General features: G+C 45.5%; 1 protein-coding gene and 2 non-coding genes across 3 annotated transcripts in view; 1 reads left to right on the top strand and 2 right to left on the bottom strand.

Moving 5' to 3' along the window:
- The window catches only part of IMMP2L (inner mitochondrial membrane peptidase subunit 2), an 893,637-nt gene that overhangs the window by 239,715 nt on the left and 626,498 nt on the right, over nucleotides 1-27,424 (bottom strand). The window lies entirely within an intron of this gene.
- On the top strand, nucleotides 15,503-15,638 carry LOC119933859. The gene has a single exon (XR_005452729.1). It is a non-coding gene; the product is annotated as a small nucleolar RNA SNORA7 (small nucleolar RNA).
- On the bottom strand, nucleotides 18,938-19,075 carry LOC119933821. Its single transcript, XR_005452690.1, has one exon. It is a non-coding gene; the product is annotated as a small nucleolar RNA SNORA7 (small nucleolar RNA).

Genomic DNA, 27,424 nt, shown 5'->3' with positions numbered 1-27,424 from the left:
TGTTCTTGTTGCAATTCAATATGCGACTAGATATCATCTTTCAATATTTTTAGCCAACCTATACATAGGTTTGGCTATAGTGAGAAGTACTATGGAATGTGGAAAGGGCACGAGCTTGGGAGTCAGAGGCTCTGGGTTCTAATCACAACCACTTACCTGCTATGTGACCTTGGGCAAGTCACTTAACTTCTCTGTGCCTTAGTTCCTTCATCTGTAAAAACGAGGATCTAATACCTGCTCTCCCTCTTACTTGGACTATGAGTCCCACTGAGACCTGATCATCTTGCACCTACCCCTGTGTTTAGTACAGTGCTTATCACATAGTAAGCACTTAAATTATTATCATCTTTATTAGCTAACTAGCATTGAGCCAACACCAAAAAGACAGAACTACTGAACTGGGGGTATACAAAAGCTCTCTATGTAACTGTGTAAGACAATAAACTGCGTGGCTCAGTGGAAAAAGCACGGGCTTTGGAGTCGGAGGTCATGGGTTCAAATCCGGGCTCCCCCAATTGTCAGCTGTGTGACCTTGGGCAAATCACTTGACTTCTTTGGGCTTCAGTTCCCTCATCTGTAAAATGGGGCTGAAGACTGTGAGCCCCCCATGGGACAACCTGATCTCTTTGTAGCCTCCCCAGTGCTTAGAACAGTGCATTGCACATAGTAAGTGCTTAATAAATGCCATTATTATTATTATTATTATTGTTATTGTTATTATAAGAATCACAGCTCCTGAATCAGAGCATGGTTCAGTCCAGCATTCTGCCTCCAGCTACCAGGGCACACTTAGTACAGTGTTCTGCAGACCAGAAGTGCTCAATAAATATGACTGATTAATTGGAATGACTACATGATGACTGCCTTCCTGGACAGAAAACCCCAAGGTAAGGGATGGACCTTCCAACATCATTAACCTTCCTTTCTACAACTCAGACTTTTTTCTCTAAAACCATGCACTTTGTGAGTCCTTCAATGTTTACGTGGCCATCCTACCAACACCGGCATCTGTGACAGGTCCCTATAAGGACCTTTTGTGGATCAGTGAAAAATGGAGAGGAAGGTGTGGCAGTGGAGAGGGGGCTCAAAAAAGCAAGATTTCCCTTATACCTCATTAGCTCTCCTCAATCTTCTTGAACCTGCAAACACCATTAAATTTTCCCTCCAGTATCTCGCCATCTAGAGTCTCTCATCCAAGAATTCATCCAGTCAATCAGTGGAATTTATTTAGCACTTGTTATGTGCACAGCAGTGCTCTAAGTGCTTGGAAGAATACAGTATTATAGAGTGAGTAGGCACAATCCCTGTCTTCACAGAATTTACAGTCGAGACGGAAAATTAGCGGGGAGGGCTGAGGAAGAAAGAGAAAGCCTTGTTACTCATTAACCCTGATATTTTGGGCCTGAAAAAACTAGAAAAACATAAGAAATATGGTTTAATCACTGAATAGGTTACAAAGCAGAGAAATGGGCTTGCAAGTTCCATTGAAACAGACAAATAGAGTCACCATAGTGCAGTGCCTTACTGGATTTGCCATGGCATATTCAGCATCATTATGTACCTGCAAACTCAGTCAGATGAAGGATTCACACATTAAATACAACTAAAACTCTGTCTTTAATGCATTGTTCCTATCTTCTTGAAAAAACATTAAAAGGAAATACACAAAATGCATGAACACTGGAAAAGAATAAGATGTATACCTATGAATTAGGTACTCAAGTTATAGATAATGATTCAGTTGATTGAATGCATGAAAACCTTCAATTAAAATAACCTATTAAAGAATCCATGGAAAGGAATTTAAACTATTAGAAGCAACCTGGTTTCCTTTATGTCTATACGAGCAGTGTATGCTTAGCATGTGTACATGTCATTACGGTGAACTGGGAAAATAACGAATGCACGGGTCAAATGGTCTTCAATTCCAAAATAGGAAAAAGTAAAATGGTCCGGAAGGAATTTGCCTAGTGAGCCTCTTACATCCTATTGATAATGTGATTTATAATGTCCCACATCCTACAAAAACAGGTAGCAAATAGCAGATCATTTGGCTACCAAAGCTCTATCGCTTAGGAGATCAGCAAGGGGGACAGTGTAGTAATACCATGTTAATACAATCACTCATCCTACCCAGCCTGGATTAGTGCACCAGCATCCTTTCTGACCTCCCAACCTCCTGTCTCTTCTAATTATTTACATTAATGCCTGCTTACTTGTTTTGATGCCTGTCTCCCCCCTTCTAGACTGTAAGCCTGGTGTGGGCAGGGATGGTTTCTCTTTATTGCTGAACTGTACTTTCCAAGTGCTTAGTATGGTGTTCTGCACACAATAAGCACTCAATAAATGTGACTGAATGAATCGATTGAATGCATGAATATAACCAAGGCAAGACCAGAGCTCATATCAGGATGGCAGCATTTTGAGAAGAAAGGAAGGGATGGCTCTGGGAGGTGAGAGTCAGGAAGAAATGGGCAGTATTTGACATCTCACTGAGTGGAAGAGTTGAATGATAGTGAAGAGTTGAGGATGATACGAAGGTTGTTGGCTAACTGGATTCGGTTTTGCTGGCTCAGTACTCTCCTGGTTCTCCTCTTGCCTCACAGACCACTCCTCAGTTTCATCACTGGCTCTTCTTACCTTGTTACCAGGGGCATCATCCAAGGCTCTGCCCTGGGTCACTGTTGTTCTTGCTTTCCACTCACTCTGACTAAAACAGGCCTTCTCAGGTTTTCTCCTAAACCCTTCTCCTTCACACCCTGTCCTAAAAGCCTGCAAGATTAGTGTGATGTGAAGGGACTGTTGGGCATATGTCAGCCTTTCTAGTCACATCCCCTCCCAGAGATAGCATTCCAAGAAAGCAGCATCCCCTTGGAAAATGTAGTTCTCTCTTTCCACCACACTTCCTATATTTACTATATGCATTCCATATTCTTTCAATCGCAGCACTTAGAACAGTGCTCAGTCCTTAGAACAGTGCTTTGCACATAGTAAGAGCTTAATAAATGCTATTATTATATATATTTATTGAGCACTTACTGTGTGCAGAGCACTGTACTAAGCGCTTGGGAAGTACAAGTTGGCAACATATAGAGACGGCCCCTACCCAACAACGGGCTCACAGTCTAGAAGGACGCAAACACCATTCTGCTCTGGCCTGTGTCGGAAAGTTCATGCAATTGTTGTAAATCAAGAGTGACTTTTTCAACCCAATTTTGCATAATTCAACAAGCTACTCACCACGTTCGGCTTAAGAGGGCTGACGATTTACTAGATATAAGAAAGCCAAAAGCTACCCACAACTCTCAGAGATGAAATGACAAAAAGGTTTCGGATGAGTCACCATGCCTGATACTACAAGTGATAAAGATGCCATACAGAAGGTGAAACAAAGAGAAATCTGTGATTGGCGGAATTTTGGATTCCCACTCATTCTGGGGCTATGCAATGATTGCCCAGCAGGCAGGGAGAGATGACAGTGGCTAATGATGCCAACGAGGCTGGCAAGAGGCAGGTTGATCAGAGGCTTGGGGGAGCTCGGCTGGGGCTCGGCAGAAGGCGTCTTTTCAGTGGCTAATGAACACATTGCTCTTAATCATGCCATTTTAATGGAGAGTGAGCTGCGTAAATGAGAAACCCTGTTAAATCAATACCCAGTTACAGGGCCCTCTGACTTGCCACTGCAAGAAAACATGGGTAATTAGAAGACCAAACCTGCACTCTGGTTCTCTGAGGCTAGTAGCCAGGGTCTCCGTGACAATTCTCCAGGGAATAGAAAGGGAATTGCTATTTTTTCTCCCAAATCTAGCCTGCTTATTCACCCATCAGCCCTTCCCCCGCCCTCTAAAGACACCTCTACCATCTGCTCTGGGAGGAGAATTGGTAGTCAGCAATGGGGAACTGTTGCACCTGCAAACACCACAGCCTGTAGCTCTGGTTTGGAGACCTCTTCCCTAGTAGGGGTTGACTGGGAAGAAGAAGTGGTCAGAGTCCTAGGGATGGAGGCCCTCCTGCCCTTCAGACAGAGGCAGGTGGACTGAGAGCGGGGGCTGCCGGAATGGTGATTATTCGAGTCACAAGCAGGGACAGCAGCTGAAAAATGAAAATGTCCCCAGGCCGCTCCCATGGGGAGGTTTAGATGGCTCAGGAAGGATTTGGGTGGGCCATGAGGACCACTGGCCTTTCTATAGACCACATCTGCCGGGGGACCTGTATTTTTGCAAATATTTCCCCACAGAGCAATCTGATATGAATCGGCTTTGGACAATAATAATAATAATGGCATTTATTTAGCGCTTACTATTTGCAAAGCACTGTTCTAAGCACTAGGGAGGTTACAAGGTGATCAGGTTGTCCCATGGGGGCTCACAGTCTTAATCCCCATTTTACAGCTGAGGTAAGTTAAGTGACTTGTCCAAAGTCACACAGCTGACAATTGGCGGAGCCGGGATTTGAACCCACAACCTCTGACTCCAAAGCCCATGCTCTTTCCACTGAGCCACGCTGCTTCCCAAACAAAACCTTCAGCACCAAACATCAGTGGAGATGACCTTGGAATGCAATCACGCAGCATGATCTCATCTCAGGTCTCATTCCAGCACCCCGGCCTGGCGACTGGCCAGCATGCCAACTTTCTACCCCCAGGTTCTACCCTGGACGGCACTGAAAAATAGAGGCTCCACCCAGGGAAAAAGCAAAGTGACAGGGAGCACTGTTGAGTCTGAACCTTACCTACCTGCTCCTGACTAACCACAAGGCTAGATCGGAGGAAAGAGAAGCTGTTCCTGGAGGAAAACAATAAGGTGTTTTCCCCAGAGGGGACAAAACAGCCTTGTTTCCACCTTGGTAACAGCTTGACTGATGCCCAGAACTAGCACCTTTTCAGGTAAGAAAAAGCAAAGAGAAATGAGCATATTTTAAGATAAGGAAAACTAACTTCCCCTGGTGGGAGGCCAGGCAGACAGATATAATCTCAAAAAATGAACCCCCGCCTTTTAGGTTTCGAACAAGTAACTTTCATAGATTTATAAGAATAATAACAAAGAAAACATGTCCCAGATCCCCTTTTTGAGTTGAATGAAAACAAAGCTGTTCCTGTTCGGAAGCAGATGAGGTCCTGGAAAATTGTTTCCATCAAGTGTTGGTTTTGCCCCCAGCAGACCCTATTGGAACGTTCAGGTCCCTTGCAGACATATACAACATTCCCACTCTTTCTAACCAAGCATTCAGCATCACAACTGAGTGAGAAGAATGAAAGAAACAAGCAAAAGGCTAGAGACTGGAGCAGGTGAGAAAAATAACGTTTCTGACGCATGACACAAAATCTCTAAAGAAATCAGGCAAACCCGGGAAAAAAAGTGGGTCCTATATTACACCAGTGACAAGTAGCTCCATCTTTGCTACAACATTTGAAGCACGCTGTAAGTTCCCTGAGGGAAGGTATTAGGTCTGACCACTGTACTCTCCCAACCACTTAGTACAATGTTCTGCACAAAGAAGGAACACAACAAAAGCCCCAGTTGAATGACTGGCTGTGATTGCATTACTTGAAACATATGATGATCACAAATAAATAGCATGAGAAAATTTCAGCTCCCTCTATTCTGCATGGCCATGTATTCAGAACTGGTTAGAGGAGTGCCCCTGCAACCCCGGACACCGGGCGGAGAAGAAGGTCTGGAGCAGATTTCCAGAGAGATGTTAGCCAGAAGGTTCACAGGTCATGAAGGGCCCCGACAGTGCTGAAGCAGACGCATGCTAAATTTCAGCCCATATCCTCCAACTCCTGCACCTCCTGCCAGGTGACCTGGAGATACTGAGGTCATCATCTTTGGGCTGGAAAACACAGAGGAGACACCCACCCATGGCTCCTGATTCCCTATCCCCACGGGTTCACACTGTCACTGGCTGGGCGTAAAGCAGGGCCCCAGGAAGGAAGGAATTTCCCTGTGGAGAAGAAGAGAGAGGCATGCAGCCTGGTGGGAAAGAGTGATCAGCAGTGAGAGACTGACTCCGGCAGCAAGGTTTCGAGTGGCCTCCATCTCCAGCCCAGAACATATAGCATTAAACCCGATCACTCTCAGTCTGGAGGCCCATTCAAGGGAAAGGCACAGTTAATTTACCTTCCCTCTCTGCTCTGAATTATCACTGTTTGGGCAGTCAATCAATTGATCAATCAGAAGGTGTTTACCAAGGAGCCCAGGATGTGATTCCAGACCACTTGGGCTTTGAAAAATGTGCTGAAGATCCCAGACCAGGGGAACCACGGTGTAATCATTAATTCAGCTGCTGAAGAGAATGCTCAGCTGGGAAATGAAAACCAAACTCCAGAAGCTTCATCCACAATGGGGTTCAGCCACCGACTCTTTGGTTTTTCCATGACTCCCAGGTGGAAATTCCATGGCTGGAGCACAGGTAAATAGGGGTCCAAATGTCTTTATGTTGCAACTATAGGGGACTAGCAGAACTCACTTTAGAGATTCCCAATCCCCCACTGCCACCATAGAGAGGCCCTATTTGGCCTGTGGGGGTGAGGAAGCTTGGGCAGTGAAAAGGCGTTTCCCTCAACCTCTGCTTAAGGAGAATGGAGAACAGGACTTCCCTGTTCTCCAGCTACAGATTAACAGGGGGAGAGTCCCCCCAAAAAGAAACTAAACTTCCCTTCTCCTGCCTCAGCCTCAGAGTGGTACTTTCACTGGGTGGATGTGGAAAGCTTCTTTAGTCAGTCCATCAGTCAATAGTATCTATTGAGTACCTACATATCAATCAGTCAGTGGTATTTTTTGAGCACTTACATACTACCATGTGCAGGTCACTGCCCTGGGCACTTGGGATAATTCAAGAAAACACAGAAAACACAGCCCTTGCCCTCAAAGTCCTTACAATCTGAGGGGGAGATAGGCAGGCCCAACTTCTTTACAAACAGCAGACTGGAAATAAATTATCTTCAGCTGGTAAGAGCAGGAGTATGGAGAGATAAATAGATGAATAAACAAAAGAGAAAATGATTAACTTACTCTCACTAACAAATATCTGGCCTCCTACTTCATTAACAAAATTAAATCCATCAGGTCCGACCTCCCCAAAGTCACTCCCCCCCACCCCCACTTCTCCAACCCCCTGGCTCTCAACACTCTCTGCTACTCTCCCATCCTTCCCAGCAGTATCCTCAGAGGAGCTCTCCTCCCTCCTCTCAAGTGCTACTCCGGCCACCTGTGCTTCTGACCCCATTCCTTCTCATCTCATGAAATCTCTCGCTCCATCCCTTCTCCCCTCCTTAGCTTCCATCTTCAACCGCTCACTCTCCACTGGTTCCTTCCCCTCTGCCTTCAAACATGCCCATGTCTCTCCCATCCGAAAAAAACCCTCTCTTAACCCCACCTCACTTCTAGTTATCGCCCCATATCCCTCCTACCATTCCTTTCCAAACTCCTTGAACGAGTTGTCTACACGTGCTGCCTCAAATTCCTCAACACCAACTCTCTCCTCGACCCCCTCCAGTCTGGCTTCCATCCCCTACATTCCATGGAAACTGCCCTCTCAAAGGTCACCAATGACCTCCTGCTTGCCAAATCCAACGGCTCATACTCTGTCCTAATCCTCCTCGACCTGTCAGCTGCCTTCGACACTGTGGACCACCCCTTTCTCCTCAACACACTATCCGACCTTGGCTTCACAGACTCCGTTCTCTCCTGGTTCTTCTCATCTCTCCGGTCGTTCATTCTCAGTCTCTTTTGCAGGCTCCCCCTCCCCCTCCTATCCCCTTACTGTGGGGGTTCCCCAAGGTTCAGGGCTTGGTCCCTTTCTGTTCTCGATCTACACTCACTCCCTTGGTGACCTCATTTGCTCCCACGGCTTCAACTATCATCTCTACGCTGATGACACCCAGATCTACATCTCTGCCCCTGCTCTCTCCCCCTCCCTCCAGGCTCGTATCTCCTCCTGCCTTCAGGACATCTCCATCTGGATGTCTGCCCGCCACCTAAAACTCAACATGTCCAAGACTGAACTCCTTGTCTTCCCTCCCAAACCCTGCCCTCTCCCTGACTTTTCCATCACTGTTGATGGCACTACCATCCTTCCCGTCTCACAAGCCCGCAAACTTGGTGTCATCCTCGACTCCGCTCTCTCATTCACCCCTCACATCCAAGCCAACACCAAAACCTGCCAGTCTCAGCTCCGCAACGTTGCCAAGATCCGCCCTTTCCTCTCCATCCAAACCACTACCCTACTCGTTCAAGCTCTCATCCTATCCCGGCTGGACTACTGCATCAGCCTTCTCTCTGATCTCCCATCCTCGTGTCTCTCCCCACTTCAATACATACTTCATGCTGCTGCCTGGATTGTCTTTGTCCAGAAACGCTCTGGGCATGTTACTCCCCTCCTCAAATATCTCCAGTGGCTACCAATCAATCTGCACATCAGGCAGAAACTCCTCACCCTGGGCTTCAAGGCTCTCCATCACCTTGCCCCCTCCTACCTCACCTCCCTTCTCTCCTTCTACAGCCCAGCCTGCACCCTCCGCTTCTCTGCCGCTAATCTCTTCACCGTGCCTCATTCTCGCCTGTCCCGCCATCGACCCCCGGCCCACGTCATCCCCCGGGGCCTGGAATGCCCTCCCTCTGCCCATCTGCCAAGCTAGTTCTCTTCCTTCCTTCAAGGCCCTACTGAGAGCTCACATCCTCCAGGAGGCCTTCGCAGACTGAGCCCCTTCCTTCCTCCCCCCCATCTTACCTCCTTCCCTTCCCCACAGCACCTGTATATATGTATATATGTTTGTACATATTTATTACTCTATTTATTTATTTATTTTACTTGTACATATCTATTCTATTTTATTTTGTTAGTATGTTTGGTTTTGTTCTCTGTCTCCCCCTTCTAGACTGTGAGCCCACAGTTGGGTAGGGACTGTCTCTATATGTTGCCAACTTGTACTTCCCAAGTGCTTAGTACAGTGCTCTGCACACAGTAAGCGCTCAATAAATACGATTGATTTAGTGATTGAAATATACATGTGTTCAGTATTATTTTAAGCAATCAATTGCATTTAATTATTTACTTATATACTTATTCATTTATTTACTATGTGCAGACCACTGTCCTAAGTGCTTGGGATTGTATAACATAACAGAGTTGGTTGACACATTACCTGCCCACAATGAGCTTATGGTCTAGAAATTACAGATATGTGCATAAGTGCTGTGGGGCTGAGGGAGTAGTGAATAAAGGTTGCAAATCCAATCTCCAGCACAGAACAAAGTGTGAGAAGAAGAACTGAGGGCTTAGTCAGGAAAGGCCCCTGGCTGGGGAAAAAGCAGGGCCCCAGGAAGTGCTCTGAGGAGAAGGGCCCTGTGGAAAAGAGAGAGGCAGATAGCCTGGTGGGTAAGAGTGATGAGCATTGGGAAACTGACTCCAGCAGCAAGGTTTGGACTGGCCTTTATTTCCAGCCCAGAACGTACAGCATTAAGCCTGATCACTGTCAATCTGGAGGCCCATTCGAGGGAAAGGCAGCACTTGGCACAAAGTAAGTGCTTAACAAATACCATCATTATCATTATTATTATTATTATTGAATGTGCTTTTAATAAGGTTTTGAAGGTGGGGAGAATGATGGTCTGTTTGCTATGAAGAGGAAGGGCACTCCAGGCCAGAGGCTGCACATGGGTGAGAAGTCAATAAGATAGATAAAATCGAGGTACAGTAAGTACATTGGCATTAGAGATGTGAAGACTGTGGCTGGGTTGTAGTAGGAGAGCAGCAAGGTGAGGTAGGAGGGGGCAAGGTAATCGAGTGCTCTAAAGCCAATGGTAAAGAATTTATGTTGGATGCGGAGGTGGATAGGCCACTACTGGAGGTTCTTGAGGAGTGGGGAAACATGCACTGAATGTATTTGGAGAAAAATGATCTGGACAACAGTGAAATATCGATTGGAGTGGGGAGAGACAAGAGCCAGAGAAAAGAGCAGTGAAGATGATAGAGTAATCAAAACATGACAGGATAAGTGTTTGGAATAAGGTGGTGGATTTTAGCGATGTTGTGAAGGTTGAATTGTCAAGATTTTGTAATAGATTGAATATGTGGGTTGAATGAAAGGAGTCAAGGATAACGTCAAGGTTATGGGCTTGTGGGTCAGGAAGGATGGTGGTGCTGTCTACAGTTATGAGAAAGTCATGGGGAGGACAGGGTTTGGGTGAGAAGTCTAGGAGTTCTGGTTTGGACATGTGAAAGTTTGAGGTGAAGGCAGGAGGAAATGTGAAACTGCAGAGAGGGAGGGACCTCATGGCTAGAGATGAAGATTTGGTAATCATCTACATAGAGGGGGTAATTGAAGCCATGTGAGCGAATGAGTTCTCCAAGGGAGTGGGTGTAGATGGAGAAGAGAAGGCGACTCAGAACTGAACCTTAAGGGACATCCAGTTACGGGGTCGGAGACGGAGGAGAAGCCAGCGAAGGAGACTGAGAATGAGCAGCCAGAGAGATAGGAGGAGAATCAGGGTAGGACAGTGTCAGTGAAGCCAAGTTGGGATAATATTTCTGAGAGAATGGGGTGGACGACAGTGTCGAAGACATCTGAGAGGTCAAGGAAGACTAAGATGGAATAGAGGCCATTGGATTTGGGAAGGAGGAGATCATTTGTGACCTTTGAGAGGGCTGTTTTTGTAGAGTGTGAGCCCGTTGTTGGGTAGAGACCATCTCTATATGTTGCCGATTTGTACTTCTCAAGCGCTTAGTACAGTGCTCTGCACACAGTAAGTGCTCAGTAAATATGACTGAATGAATGAAAGAGTGAAGGGGTTGGAAACCAGACTGGAGGGGTTCAATGAGAGAATTGGAGGGGAGGAATTTGTGACAAAGGGTGTAAATAACTTGCCCATAGAGTTTGGAGAGGAATGGTAGGAGGTAGATGAGGTGATACCAGACCCCTGCCTCCAAATTTCTGAACGATTTTAATCCATTTCTCACATTCCTTCTCTTTCTCCATCACTACATGGATCCATATAGACATTCCTGATGCCCCTTCGAATATCTGCTTTCTATCACTTCTCCTGCTCCACCCTACCTCTCCCACTCACCCACTTGGATACACACTTGATTTCATCATCTCTAGACACTGTACAGCCTCTACCCTCACCAACTCTGAAATCCCTCTATCTGACCACAATCTTTTCACCTGCGTTCTCTCCCACACTCCTTCTCCCTGAAAATCTGTCCTGTCCCCCAACAGAGACCTCCAATCTTTTGATCCCAGTCAATTTTCTCTATTCATCATGCCTATTTATCCTTCAGACCCAAACTACCTTCCTTTGATGACCAAATGGATGCCCTCAACAACACCCTCTCTACTGAACTCGAAGTACTCGCTCCCCTATCCCTTTGTTGATCTCATACTATTAACCCACATCCCTGGATCACTTCCTCATTCAGCTTCCTTTGCTTCTGTGTAAAAGCTGCCAAGAACTGCTGGAGAAAATCTAGATAACAGGCTGACCTCATCCACCTCAAATTCAATCCTTGCCACTTTAACTCTGCCCGACGAAATTATTTCTCCAACCTTGTTGACACCCATGCCCATTACCCTCGCCAGTTGTTCCAGATGTTTAGCTCCCTCCTCAAAGCCCCTATCCCCCCATCCCTCATCTCTAATGATCTGGCTACCTAGTTTATTGAGAAAATTGAAACTATCAGGCGTGATTTCCCTAAAATCTCCAGTCCCTCCCTCCTCCTGACTCTTCTTCAACTCTCTCACCCTTCCCAGCAGTATCTCAAGAGGAGGTCTCCTGCCTCCTCTCAAAATCCACCCCTTCCACCTGCACATCTAACCCCAATCCTTCATTCATTGCCATATTTACTGAGCGCTTACTGTGTACATAGCACTGTACTAAGTGCTTGGGAAGTACAAATCGACAACAGTCGCACCTTATCAAAACACTTGCCCCCTCCCTGACTGCCAACTTCAAATGTTCACTTGCCAGTGGCTTCTTCCCCTGTGCTTTCAAACATGCTCATGTCTCTCCTAGTCTAAAAAACAAACCCCTCTCCCTTCCAAGCCCATGTTCTTTCCACTAGGCCAGTCGAAGTCACATCTTCTTAAATGACATCTCCTCCAAGAGGCCTTCCCAAATTAAGCCTTCTTCCCCCTACTGCATTTCCTATGCACTTAGATTTGTATGCTTTGAACATTTTATATTCAGCTCGCCCTCAGCCCCAGCGCACTAAATGTACATACCCATAATTTATTTATTTATATTGATCAATCAATTGAATATTAATTTCTTTCTCTCCCTGTAGCCTGAAAACTCCTTGAGGTACATGTATATGGTATATATATATATATATATATATATATATACATGGTATACATATATATACATGGTACATGTATACCACATGTATACCAACTCTGTTGTATTGTATCTGTATTTTTTTATATTAATATCTGTTTCCTCTCCTCTAGACTTTCCTGCTCATTGTGTGCAGGAAATATGTCTGTTCATCGCTTAACTGTACTCTTCCAAGTGCTTAGTAAAGTGCTCTGCATACAGTAAATGCTCAATAAATACAACTGAATGAATGAATGAGTACTCCCCCAAGTACTTCGTACAATGCTCTGCACAGAGTAAGCTCTCAATAAATGGATTGATTTTCTGTTGGCTCAGACCTTGCTAGAATCTTGCCACTCTGCTACCCTCTGCAATGTATGTGAGAAACATTCCATTGTTTCTTAACAAGTTTATTACCTAAACATTCTGTAGGTTTATGTGCAGAAGTGCAAAGGACAAAAAAATTATTGCAATGTTAGTTTACTTTTATGCCAGTCTTCTCCACTGAAGTGTAAATTCCCTGTGGGCAAAGACTGTATCACTTGTTTGTTTTGTACTTCTGGGCTTCCCAGTGGGTGGTCAATAAATGCTATTGCTACTACTCCTGTGCAGTAGGTTGGGTCTCAAAAGGGAGGTAGCTGGTTTAGAAAGTTGTTTATTGGAAGACTGTATGTGTGCGTGTGTATTCTTGTGTTGTCCTTTGAATTCAAAGGAGAGAGCCTACCCTTATGTGCTGAAGAGGCTGGAAAGCCCGATACATAGCTATTCCACACTGAGTGCAGGAAAAGAAGTGGAAGGGCTTTGGAACCCTGGAAGGCAGATCCTTGGAGGAAGAGGGAGACATGTGAGCCGGCCTCCCTTGGCCTCTTATGCCATCTTAGATTTAAAGGTCTCCGGCCCAGGGAATGTCTGCTCTCTAGAACCACCAGAAGTATGGCTTCTGCAGACTTTACACATTCACAGATAAACTAGTCTCCTGGGACGTTCCCTTCATTCTTCACACAGCACAAGCAGCACCCCAGACAGGACGTTTTAGGAATCTTCCGACAGGGTGGAAGCGGGACCCCAGCACATGGGAAAGACGGCTCAGCTGCTTCAGAGATCTGTCCTGGCAGCAATTACAGAGAGCACTTTCTGCAAAATTGAAGTCCGACCCTCAGTGACGGCACTGTTTTACATGGCGAGCATATTTCGAGAACAATTGCTGGAGAATTTCTCATCTCCAGCCTATAAGTGAAACATTTCATTTTATCCAGAGACCAATTGGGACTGAAATCCCATTTTCAGTGATGTCCTGTTGATGACAGTATTATGGCTGCATTATACATCAATTGAACGCAACAGGACTACATGCAATACAATTTACGCTGTTCAGCTTAATTTGTTTTCAAATCTACATTTATTGCCAGGTACTGGGACTGTGTGAGGAAGAAGTCCTGCTCATTGAGAACCAGGTCTCTTTTCCTCAGAACTGGAAGCTCTGGAGCTTGATTCTCTGTTATCCCTTCGCTTAGGAAAAGAAAAATGTGTAATCTCTGCAGCAAAAAACACTCAGTAGTTTGAAGCGCTCGTAATTAGATTAATGCATTTAAGCACATAGTAAAGGCTGGGTTTAGGCCTTTTAATTCTACTTTAGAGAGTGAAGCAAAGGCCCATTGTGGTTGAGAATCAAGGGATTTAACTTGCGAGTAATTGAAATGAATCACGAATTGGTCCTACTTATCCCATCAGCTACTAGCTGGCTTAATTGTGACCCAGTTCTTCTGAACAGAGTTCTCCCTTCTCACTTGCATTTGAATTATTTGGGGGACAAATCCATCATGTTTTCAAGTCTCCTGCCCCGAGGGATGAATTACATATGCCTTGTCCATATGATGAGGAATACAAGAAATATCTGGGTCCAATTCATCATTCAAAGCAGGTTTCGGTTTCTTACCAGAGTGAAACTAATTCTAATTTGTTATGCAAAGGGCACATTTTCTCTCTAAGGAGGTTACGGTTTGTTATTTGGTCTTCTCGTTAACTCCCTCCTCTACACATTGTGTGTGTCTGCAGAGCCCAAACAGTGGCAGAGGAGCCCCAACAAGCTCCTCTAAGACTTTTTATTCCCTTGCAAAGCACTTTATTTGCAAAGAAATTCAAAAGTCTGTGTGCTCTCTAAACAATCAGAAGAATCGAGAACAAAACGGCCATGGATTTTGAGCCTTTCTACAAGTCAGTCACAGAGGTGCTGGGGGGTGAAACTGGAATTTTTTATCTTATTGGTTCGCCTGGATCTATTAGAGGCGAGGCCTGGGATTTGGGGGCAGGGACCTTTAGGAGAGGATCATTATTCCTCTCTCAAGTGACTAGTTTAGCTCTCGGTACCCAGTAGGCACAGGCCCACAATGAATTAGAACTCATGCTGTCTGTTGTGCCTCAACTGCTTCCTCCACTGCCTCTTCCACTTCAGCCACCTAGCCCCGGGAAGCACAGTCAGAGAACAGACATGCTACCTTGCATAGCTTGTCAGGATGACCAGACAACAGACGTGCTTCTTTGCATAGTTTGTAATCTGCACTCTGCCACCTTCAGCGCCTTATGTGCCTGGCACGGGGACTGACATAGCCCCTTGCCCTAATCCACCTTGCCTGCTGGGCCAGACAGCCGGCTGGGTGGCAGGCTGGATTTTCCTGATCCCCGTCATAGAGTAGCCCCTGCCCCATCGCCCCACCATCCTGAGTCATGCCATGCTTGCCCTGGGAGCAGATGATGGTGCCTGTAATCCTGGACTGCCCAATCAGCCCTCGCCCCACAACGTACGCTTCCCCTATCCCGCTACAATTCAGCCTGTCCCCTTCACTCTAGCACCAACCTACTCACTGGCCTTGCTTTCAAATCTCTCACATTTTTCCCCTTGCTTGAACCCTCCCTCCCACCTGGAGCCCCCTCCTCCTTCACGACAAACAGACCACCCCTCTCCCCCGTCTTCAAAACCCTACTAAAATCATGTGTCCTCCAGGAAGCCTTCCCTGGCCAATCTCTCACCTCCCCACCTTATTTCTCCTCCCTACTAAATCACCTAAACACTTGCATCTCTATCATTCAATCAATCAAGAGTACTGATTCAGTGCTTGCTGGGTGCAGAGCACTGTGCTAAGCCCTTGGGAGAATACAATATAATAGAAAAGGTAAACACAATCCACTTCTCGGGGTTGCACCTGGAGAGTTTCCAGTACTCTACCAGTCTTAACTATGGGGGGAGAGTCAAGCAGAAGCATATCCATTCTATTCCTAGCTTGGACAGTGGCTAGTGAGTGGAAGGAATCTGCTACAAGTCAAAAGTCACCTATGCTGGGCAGCAGCGGCATGGTAGAGAGTCGAGGGTGGAGACTCAGGTTTACTACATGGAAGGAGGCAATGGTAAATCACTTCTGTATTTTTACCAAGAAAACTCTGTGGATACCCTACCAGAATGACTGCAGATGGAGGTGGGGCTTTCTGGGAGAGATGTGTCCATGGCATCTCTATGGGTTGGACATGACTTGACAGCATAAGACAACAACAACCAACACAATCCCTACCCCATTGGGATTATGGTCTAGAATGGGAGACAGATATTAATGTAAATTTCAGGTAGGGGAAATGAAAGAGTGTAAGGATATATAAGTATTGCGGGACTGAGGTGGGGTGACTATCAAGTGACTAAGCGGTACAGATTCAAGTATATAGGTTAAAAAAAGAAGGGAGGTTGAACGGGGAAGTTCTGGAAGGCCTCTTGGAAGAGATGTGCTTTGAGAAGGGCTTTGAAGGTGGGGAGAGTGGTGGTCTGTCATATGTGAAGGGGAAGGGAGTTCCACACCAGAGGGAAGATGTGAGCAAGGAGTCGGTGTCAGAATAGATGAGACAGAGATATGGAGAGTAGGTTGATGTTAGAGGAGCTAAGAGTGCAGATTGGGTTGTAGTATGAGACCAGCGAGGGGAAGAGATGATTGAGTTCTTTAAAGTTGATGGTGAGGAGTTTCTGTTTGATGCAGAGGTGATGAGCAACTCACCCAAGCCCATCCTCAGCCCCTCAACATTCTTTTATTTGGTTGCTTCCTCTACCTGTAATTTAGAGCCTTCTCCCCTTCTAGACTGTAAATTCCTTGAGGGCTGGGATCATGTCTACCTCCTTTAATATACCCAGGTGCTTAGTACAGTGCTCTCCTTCCAGTAAGCTGGCCAAAAATACCATTGACTGATTGATTGATTGATTGACTTTCCCTGTCTGGGATCAGCCCCAGATCTTGTCCCCTCTGCAGGGTAGCTGGGGAACTCGACACCTGTCCACATGTTTTGTTTTGTTGTCTGTCTCCCTCTTCTATACAGCTGAGCCCGTTGTTGGGTAGGGACTGTCTCTATATGTTGCCAACTTGTACTTCCCAAGCGCTTAGCACAGTACTCTGCAACAGTAAGCGCTCAATAAATACGACAATGAATGAATGAATGAACTACCCCACCATTATGGTGATTCCTGCATTTAGTTCTTTACCCCCAGATATTCCATCATATGCTTTGCAGTCTCCTCCTGGATCAGCACAAAGTCTGGCATGGCTGCAGAACTCAGCAACAGGATCAGTCCATCAATGGTATTTATTGAGCACTTACTGTGTGCAGAACACTGTGCTAAGCACTTAGAAGAGGGGCAAAGGAGAGGATCTGCACTTCCAAAGAATTCCTACCAGAATTCTTGAGAAGCAGCGTGGCGCACAGGCTTTGGAGTCAGAGATCGTGGGTTCAAATCCTGGCTCTGCCACTTGTCAGCTGTGTGCCTTTGGGCAAGTCACTTCACTTCTCTGGGCCTCAGTTACCTCATCTGTAAAATGGGGATGAAGAGTGTGAGCCCCCCGTGGGGCAACTTGATCACCTAGTAACCTCACCAGCGCTTAGAACAGTGCTTTGCACATAGTAAGCATTTAATAAATGCCATTAAAAAAAAAGAACACTAACTCGGCAAGTGATCTTTGAATAGACCCACATACCAGATGGTCCTAGCTTTACACACCTCAGATCTATAGAGAAAACAGCCGTCAAGGAGATGATATTGTTTTCAAAGTGAAGTCCAGACACCTAAGCACATGGCTTATGACAAACCAGTATTAGGAAAGATTAGATCAGAGACTTTACCAATATTGTGCCTGGCTCATAGTAGGTGCTCAACAAATACCACAATCATTATTATTATTACTTACAGTTTTGTGCTTCTCAGACAGTGGTTCTTGTACTGATAGCAGTATTACATAGCACACTGAGAGGTTTGGGGTTCAGGCCACCAAAGCAAAGAACCTGTTTTCCTTATCAAGGAAGGATGAAGAAGAAAAGAAGCAGCATGGCTCAGTGGAAAGAGCACGGGCTCTGGAGTCAGAGGTCATGGGTTCAAATCCCGGCTCCGCCGATTGCCAGCTGTGTGACTTTGGGCAAGTCACTCAACTTCTCTGTGCCTGTTACCTCATCTGTAAAATGGGGATTAAGACTGTGAGCCCCACCCCCGTGGGACAACCTGATCACCTTGAAACTTCCCCAGCGCTTAAAACAGTGCTTTGCACATAGTAAGTGCTTAATAAATGCCATCATTATTATTATTATTATGAGGGTACTCCACTAAGCCTATTTGCATGCATGAGATAAAGGCTGGGTTTCTCTACTGTAAACTGAAAAACATTCCTTTGTTCCTGAAAATGTCATTTTAATTCTCAATTCAAGTTTGTTGGCTATCTCTTCTCCCTCTTTTTCTCTTCCTCCCCAGACTTGTTTTCCCCACTGAAAGCCGCTGGAGTAAAGGATGATACCACATGAGCACACTGACAAAAAGAAAAATAGATGGAATGGCACCAGGGCAGAACGATTAAGACAGACGACACCGTATTTAGAATACTTAATGATTGTTCCAGACTTTTCTAGCCAAATATATCTTGATTCCCAAGGGCAAATAGGAAAACAAAAAATAATACATTCAGAGAGGAGAAAACTCCGTGGGAGGTGGAAGAGCTGGAAGGGAGAGGAGGGAGTAGAGGGAAAGGAGAAAATGAAGGAATAAGGAGAGGAACAAGGAGTGGAAACCAGAGCTGTGGGCCCTGAAGAATAAGGAAAGAGGTCCCTTTGTAGATGGGTCAGGGTGGGGGCAGGAGACTGTAGACTCTTTGAGGGCAGGCTTCACACCTACCACCTCTATTGCATCGTGCTCTCCCAAGTGCTTAGTACAGTGCTCTGCACATAGTAAGTGCTCAATAAAAACCATTGATGATAGTAGAAATCACTCAATAAGTACCACTGATTGATTGAGGTCCCAAAGCACCATGAAGCCAGATATTCATAGGAGGAGGAGAGGAGGGAAGAAAGGGAAAAAGAAGGAAAAGGAAGGATGGCTTCATGTCTTGTCATGTCGTCGAGTCGTTTCCGACCCATAGCGACACCATGGACACATCTCTCGCAGAACGCCCCGCTCTCCATCTGCAATTGTTCTGGTAGTATATCCATTGGGTTTTCTTGGTAAAAATATGGAAGTGGTTTACCACTGCGTCCTTCTGCGCAGTCAACTTGAGTCTCCGGCCTCAACCCTCTCCCGTGCCACTGCTGCACCACACAAGTGAGTTTTGACTTGTAGCAGACTGCCTTCCACTTGCTAGCCACTGCCCAAGCTAGAAATGGAATGGGTATGCCACTGCTTGACTCTCCCCTCTGTAGCCGAGACTGGTAGAGTACTGGAAACTCTCCAGATATTACCCTGAGAGGAAGGATGGCGTACAAGGAAAAAAAAACCCACTGTGGCAGCCAAAAGCCCTCTATGTAAACTAATTTGAATCAAGTTAATGCAAATAACATTGGATGCTGCATTTAATTCAGCTTCAGTGATGTCAAGATCACTCTTTCCGGGAAGTTCTCCCTGCCAATGAAGACTCTTTTTGGCAAAAATATGATCTTTTAGAGGCCAGGGATTCTCAACGAATGCACTGACACTGTAGAGGCTATTTTGGAATTTGCAAGACTTCATCCAACCCATTAATTCCCACTCACCTCCTAGTGGGATCTAGCCATGGGTTAAATTTGTGAACAGGTTAAACTTTATAGAACAAATACTAATATGCTGCCTAAAGACATTAGTTTTTACCCGGCCCAGAAAACTTGGCAACAAAAAGCTGAACTTAAATTGTAGAGCAACTCATCAGGGAATATGTAATTCCCGTATCAAGATTTGTTACAAAACTGCTAGTAGTGCTTTGAAAAATTAATATTAATATGCTCTGCTTGCCTTCATTTTTTCATTTGAAGAGTATACCTGTCTTTCTCCTCTCAGTCCCTTTTGCGCAAATTTGTTTAATTAAAGTTTTAACCACTGGACAGGACTTAGGACTTTTTTTCTGAAGAATCTTTAATCCTCCTGGAAATGTGTGTCTAATGCATTCACAACTGAGAAGGTAGACAGGACCAGGTCTGTGCTAGCCAGGAAACATCCTGGCTCTAGACAGCTGGCCCAGAATGTCTGGCTCTGAACAGAGTGCCTGGAGAACAGATATGGAAGCCACTGAGAAACCCTATGATCCACACATCCAAAGGACTGCATGCCTCCTGGCCCTGTTCCTGAGATGACTGTTTTCAAAGCTCTTGGGAGTGACAATCCCGATCACATTGCTTTTCCTTAAGGGGATATGTCCTGCCGTGGCTTTGGTTTGGAGAAGAGTTGCCGGATGAAGCAGCTAGTCAAACCCAACCAGGAGGAGGCCACCCATCTGGGTAAGCAAAGCCAGGGCCTCGTTGCCTGGGAAGAGAGCAGCTGAGAGAGAAGTACCAAGAGCAGGGATACCAAGGGCACCCGAGGGCACCAAAAGCAGGGGCCCAGGAATCAGAAAGCCTGGGTTCTACTCCTACCTCCACTGCTTGCCTGCTGTGTGACCTTGGGCAAGTCACTTAAATGCTCTGTACCCCAGTTTCCCCATCTATAAGAAGGGGTGCAAACCTGTTCTCCCTCCCATCTAAACTGTGGAATGGGGACTGTATTTGACCTGATTATCTTGTATCTGTTCCAGTGCCTAATAATGATTTTGATGATGATGGCATTTATTAAGTGCTTACTATGTGCAAAGCACTGTTCTAAGCGCTGGCATGGCACACAGTAAGTGCTAAATAGATACCACAATTTTAAGGGAAAGCATCAGGGACGGAGGGAGACAATAGAGTGCGTGGGGAAGCAGCATGGCATAGTGGATACAGCACGGGCCTGAGAGCCAGAAAGTCATGGGTTCTAATCCCGGCTCCACCACGTGTCTGCTGTGTGACCTCAGGAAAGTCACTTAACATCTCCGTGCTTCAGTTACCTCATCTGTAAAATGGGGATTAAGACAGAGAGCCCCACGTGGGACAACTTGATTACCTTGTATCTACCCCAGTGCTTACAACAGTAATTGACACATAGTAAGCGCTTAACAAATACTATGATTGCTATTTTCTGCACTTATGAAGAATATAGTCTCTGGGCTGGGTCTGAGGCTTAATTCCTGGGGACTGAGTCTTGATGTGTGGGGAAGAGTCGATAATTAGGCGGCATGAACGTCTCTCCCAGTGATTACCAATGCCATCCTCTGCTGCTCTCATGCAAATATCATTTGCATTATCCTCTTCCAAGAGATGAAAGAAAGGAGTCCCTCCCAACCTAACTGGTAACATCTCTAGCTCCCTCAGTGAAACACATAAGGTCATGTATCCATGAGTTCAGCCTCCCCTTGCTGAAAATCCCGAAAATTCTGGACAAAACTAGTGTTGGTAAAATCCATGGGACCCAGGGCTCTCATCTACACCAAATGCCTGCTGTCCATGTTAACTTGTACTTCCCAAGTGCTTAGTACAGTGCTCTTCACACAGTAAGTGCTCAATAAATATGATTGAATGAATGAATGTACCAATGGCTCCTCTTTCTCCGGGATATGGCTCTTGCCACCACTCTTACCGGCTTTTTGCTTAGAGACCACAAAATCGGGAGAAGCAGAACCTGATGACTGGATCTCAGCCACACAGAGCACAGCTCAGGGCCTGGGCCAGGGGGATGTGTGAGAATAGGGGCGGGGGAAGACCTGAAATATGTGAGGAGGTGGTCCTACGTCACCCCTGGAGAAAGTCCTGGTTACTCAGACATATTACTGAGCCAGCCAGAATGATCTCCCAATAGTGGCTGGCAAATCCTGGTGGTGAGGCCACCTGGAGCTGGAGAGAAAACTCCTGGAGATCCCAGGGACACAGAACTTCTCTAAGTTTACCAAACAATGAGCCCGGATACAGTTTTCTAAAGTAACCAACACACGTACTTAACGGTGATTTTTCAATCATATAACTCGGCTGTAATCCCAACTTCTCATAACTGCCTAGAAGGTTTTTCATCAGGGAGGATTAGAAACATGGAAAATACCAACCTTTAAAATCCCATTTTCAAAGTTCCACTATCTGACACAGAGTGAGAAACACCTCAGCTATATTTTGGGTGGAAAATCTCACATTGCTCAAGGTTAGGGTTCAAGTGTCTTCTGTTGTCTGCCCTCGCCGGTCCAACTTTTGGCAGAAACTCCACAACAAGAGTTTTATCTCCCCACAAGCCCAAAAGTATTTAGAAAATTCCAGATAAGTGATAATCATCAGCCCAGGAACATTATGAAGTTAGGGTTTATTTCCATTTACATCACCTGGCTGTTTAACATGTGCAGACCACTGAACTTTTCAGCTGTTATGTGGAGAGCTCTATTCTGAGCACCTACTATGTGCACACACGTTATACTTTTTGTATATTTTCTGTGTACAGAGCACAGGACATCTACTTCATGCATAGCAATAAACTGAGGCTCAGAGCACTAAATTAAGCACGTATTGTGTGCAGAGCACTCTGGTACCTACTGTTTGCACATTATATTGGATTTCTAACTACATCCACACTCTAATGGCAACTACTGGGCACCTATAAATGGAGGGGAACTGTATGCCTACTCTTTGCAATCAGTCAGTCATATTTATTGAGTGCTTACCACTGTATTGAGCACTTGGAGAGAACAAAATAACAGAGTTGGTAGACATGTTCCCTGCCCACAAGGAGATTAGAGACTAGAGGGAGAGACAGACATATGGGGATGAAGACTGTGAGCCCCTCATGGGACAACCTGATCACCTTGTAACCTCCCCAGCGCTTAGAACAGTGCTTTGCACATAGTAAGCGCTTAATAAATGCCATTATTATTATTATTAATATAAATGAATACATTATGGATATGCACATAAATGCTGTCGGGCTGAGGGAAGGGTGAATAAAGGGTGTGAATACAAATGCAAGGGTGACATAGAAGGGAGAAGGAGAAGAGGAAACGAGGGTTTAGTCAGGGAAGGCCTCTTGGAGAAGATGTGTCTTCATTAAGGTTTTGAAGGTGGGGAGAGTGATAGTCTGTTGGATATGAAAAGGGAGGGTATTACAGGCCAGAGGCAGTACGTGGGAGAGAGGTCCACAGCAAGATAGATAAGATCCAGGCAAAGGGAGCAGGCTCGCACTAGAGGAGCTAAGTGAGCCAGCTGGGCTGTAGTAATAATACTAATTACAGTACTTTTTAAGCACTGCCAAGCTCCGTTCTAAGTGCTGGGGTAGATATAAGTTAATCAGGTTGGACACAGTTTCTGTCCCACATGGGGCTCCAACTCTTAATCCCCATTTTACAGATGAGGTAACGTAATTGCCCAGAGAAATTAAGTGATTTGCCCAAGGTCACATAGCAGACATGTGGCAGAGCAGGAAAGCAGCGAGGTAAGGTAGGAGGGGCAAGGTGACTGAGTGCTTTAAAGTCAATGGTGAGGCGTTTCTGCTTGATGCAAACGTTAATGGGTAACCCCTGGAGGTTCTTGAGGAGTGGGGAAATATGGACTGAACTACTGTGTAGAAAAATTATCCCAGCAGCAGAGTGAAATCTGGACTGGAGAGGGTAGAGACTATATTTGTATATTTGTATGCATAAATGTATATATTTTTGTATTCTGATGACTTGACACCCGTCCATATGTTTTGTTTTGTTGTCTGTCTCCCCCTTCTAGACTGTGAGCCCATTGTTGGGTAGGGACCATCTCTGTTGTTGCCAACTTGTACTTCCCAAGCACTTAGTATAGTACTCTGCACACAGTAAGCACTCAATAAATATGATTGAATGAATGAATGTATAACTACACACACATTTATACACACATTCACATACACTGTGTGGAGCACTATGTACAGGGCCTGAGGTAGAAACATTTTTTCCTTGTGGGACAGAGAGGTACATTGGAACACAGCAGGAACTCTGATACCATTTTCACAATGCCCTAAATGTGTCCCTCAAATCCTCTGAGGGTCACCTTCCCTTTCAGAGATTGTCCACCCTCTCGCTTGCTCGCTGATGTCTGTATCTTTAATTAGATGTCATCCCCTTTACGAGCACCTGCCAATTAAACTTTCCTCTCTAATGGAAGATCACCAGACTTGGTCTTTCCACCAGTGGATATGCCTTTTTGCATGTATTTCTTGCCTCTGTCCCTGTTATGATAAAAGATTAAATGATCCTTTACTTTTTCTTTGCTAAAAGTTAAATGAAAACCTCCTCCTAGGAATATGCCCCAGAAAAAAATGGTTATTCCTGGAGGTTCAGAAAAGTAGAACACACAGTTTATCTCCACCTGACTCAGGTTGCACATTATAAAGTTATTTCAAAATGACCAGAGAGCATCAACTGTGAACCCCCAGGCAGAAAACCTGGCCAGCTCCCTGAGTCCCCAGATGCTGAAACCCCACCTTAATGATTTGCTACCCTTCAAGCCCCAAATTTCCTTCTGTTTCATCATCCAATTTCCTTTGCAGAAATGGTGTCAACAACAATCAGCTCCTGAATAATGAAAAAAGATATTAGTCATTTTCATTGCTCTGCTCATTTGAATCTCATAACCACCAGGGTGATCGGCTTCCAAACCTTATTAGTTCTGCTAGTATGAACTCTGCAGATCCCCATTTCAAGATTACTTTGCAGTGCAAAGCTATAAAGACAGTCTTCTTAACAATCAATTGACAATTAATAGTCCTGCCAACACAGATGATCTGATTTGACAAAGTAGCAAACACAGACTTTGAGGTGCCAAAATGAAAACTATGGGGGTGATTACTGCTTCAGGCAGAGCATTACAGTTCCATATACTCATGTTTAGCTAAAGAAAAGAACTGCAATGCTGCTGAAAGAGAAAGGAACAACTCGTCTGTTGCATTTGTTTCCACCCACAGATGGAAATACCAGGAAAATGAATCATCAAAACATGCCTCAGAGAATGCTGAGCCTTCCTCTGTCCTGGCCCTGCATGGAGAGGGAGCAGGGTTGCATTGATGAGTGAATACTTTCCTCCCTGGATTTTCAGTGGGAGAGATTCACATCCCTGAGAATACCTTGCATCATTTGGACTAGTCACATGAGTCTAGAGGCTGTCAGGAACCAGGAGTGGGGTAGCCGGAATTCAGAAGTAGTAAAGAATGGGTCTGGGGTGGATCGGGTATACATGGGGGTTGGACAGCAGAGCCCAGAGCGGGGGCAAATTTAAACATCGTGGGGAGGGAGGCCAGGTCTATGGTGAACTGAAGATAGAAAGGACAGAGGTCTAGAAGGGAGAGGGTGTCATGGGAAAGCTCAGAACCCAAGTTAACGGAGAGCATGAAGGGGGCAGAAAGCAGGGAGGCGGCCTGCAAGTTGCAGGGAAAACCTCAGGTGGGATGGTGAGGAGGGATGGAGAGGAGCTGGAGAGACTGGAGGTTAGTGAAAACAGAAGGGCTGAGAGAATCAGCCAAGTGAGAAGAGAGGGGATCAAGGAGAAAAGGAGATGGGCAAGAAATAGTGAAGAAGAAAAAGGGAGATTCCAGGACAATGAGGAGACACACAGGGAGAGAGGAGGAGATGGACTTAGGGGCACAGAAAGAACAAGAGAGAAAGACAGGGAGAGGGGCAAGAAAGATACAGAGCTTCCCAAGAGGAAATGAGGAGGTGAGGGACAGGAGGAGAAAAGTGAAGAAGCAAGAAACCAAGGTAAGAAGAGCAATTAAAAGACTCGGGAAGTGACCAATCAATCAATAAATCAATCAATCATATTTATTGAGCATTTATTGTTTGCAGAGCACTGTGCTAAGCTCTTGGGAGAGTACAATATAATAATTATGGTACTTGTTAGGCAGTTACTATCTGCCACGCACTGTTTTAAGCACTGAGATGGATACAAGGTAATCAGTTGGAGACGTAGATTTGTGCATCATTTGTATAGATGTTGTAGTTGAAACCATAGGAGTGAATGAGTTTTCCAAAGGAGTGGGTGTAGATGGAGATTAGAAGAAGACCCAGAACTGAAGCTCAATGGCCACCCACCATTAGAGGGTGGGAAGTGATGGGGGAAGTGAAGGAGAGGACAGGGAGAGAGTGCAAGACAGAAAGAACCAAGGTAGGGACAGATCAGTGGGGAAACCAGGGGAAGAGGGGCATTTGGGGAATAAGCACTTACTATGTTCCAAGCACTATTCTAAGCACTGGGGTAGACACATGTTAATCAGGTTGTCCCACGTGGGGCTTCCAGTCTTAATCCCCATTTTACAGATGAGGTAACTGAGGCACAGAGAAGTTAAGTGTCTTGCCCAGAGTCACACAGCGGATAAGTGAGGGAGCCAGAATTAGAACCCATGACCTCTGACCCCCAAGGCCAGGCTCTTGCCACTATTCAGAGGCTGTTCAGGGAAAGACCCCAGACTGTTCTAGTTCTGACCTGTCTAATAAATCTGGGAATAAATGTGTTCCTATTGTCTGCCACCTTGCAGGGAGGGGGTCTTGGCTAGCTCTGGCCCCACTGAGTCAGGAAATTGGTCCAGATGAGCACAGGGCCTGGCCATGGAATGGCACAAACTGAAAATGTTCAGCTTCCTTCAAGTCAGAACTCATCTGTGGCTCCTCTGAAGTTCCACGCCTTCCATTCTACCGAGAGCTAGGCTTTCTCAAAGATGCCAACGGACATTCTTCATGACGAAGCAGCACATCTGGATCGGGACAATGCATCTCAGCTGTAGGACTGAATCCCCGATTCCAGCAGTCCAGCTGATGCCCACTGGGCTCTGTTCCTCCGTCCTAGGGCTGTTTCAAGCTGCAGAAGAGCTGTATGCTATGCCTGAGTTCCTGGAGTCCCTCGGGTAGGCCGACTCCATTGCAATTATGGCAGTATTATGGCACCTGTATATATGTATATATATTTTACGTATTTATTACTCTATTGATTTATTTTGCTTGTACATATTTATTCTATTTATTTTATTTTGTTAATATGTTTTGTTTTGTTCTCTGTCTCCCCCTTCTAGACTGTGAGCCCGGGTTTGGGGACCGTCTCTATATGTTCCCAACTTGTACTTCCCAAGTGCTTAGTACAGTGCTCTGCACACAGTAAGCGCTCAATAAATACGGTTGAATGAATGAATGAATATGGCAGCTCCTTCCCAAGTAGGGTGACCAGCAATGGCACACCCAAAAATCAGACCCCGAGAATCACATGACATCTCACACGCTATGACACCATGCAAGGCAACACGGCATTGTCACATTCTCCCACGAGGCATGAGATACAGGGAGTCAGATGAAGAGATGACACTAGGCTGAAAGCTCTAGACTGTACACTGTACACTGTAGACCTCTAGGCTGTAAGCTCATTTTGTCCTTATTGTATTGTACTCTCCCAAGTGCTTAGTACAGTGCTCTGCACACAGTAAGTGCTCAATAAATAACTGATTGATTGATTGATTGATTGACTGACAAGCAGGAACCTGTCTTCACATTCTGGGAGGTGCTAAGGACTGATGCTGAGAGTTGGGGGGGGCAGTGGGGACTGGAGGCTGGGATCAAGGAAATTGCCTCCCTACTAGGGTCTACACACCCCTGGTAGATTCAAAAATCACTACTGCACCTTTCAACTTCAGATTAGTACCAGCAAAAAGGCACAGGCAGTGTAGCAGTGTGGCCTAGTGGAAAGAATACAGGCCTGTGAGTCATAGGACCTGGGTTCTAATCCCTGGTTTCACCTCTGGT

The sequence above is a fragment of the Tachyglossus aculeatus genome, chromosome 10, assembly GCF_015852505.1.
Source record: "Tachyglossus aculeatus isolate mTacAcu1 chromosome 10, mTacAcu1.pri, whole genome shotgun sequence".
Classification (NCBI taxonomy): Eukaryota; Metazoa; Chordata; class Mammalia; order Monotremata; family Tachyglossidae; genus Tachyglossus; species Tachyglossus aculeatus.
Note: the sequence above shows the minus strand (reverse complement) of the source record. Positions and strands in the feature narration are given on the sequence as shown.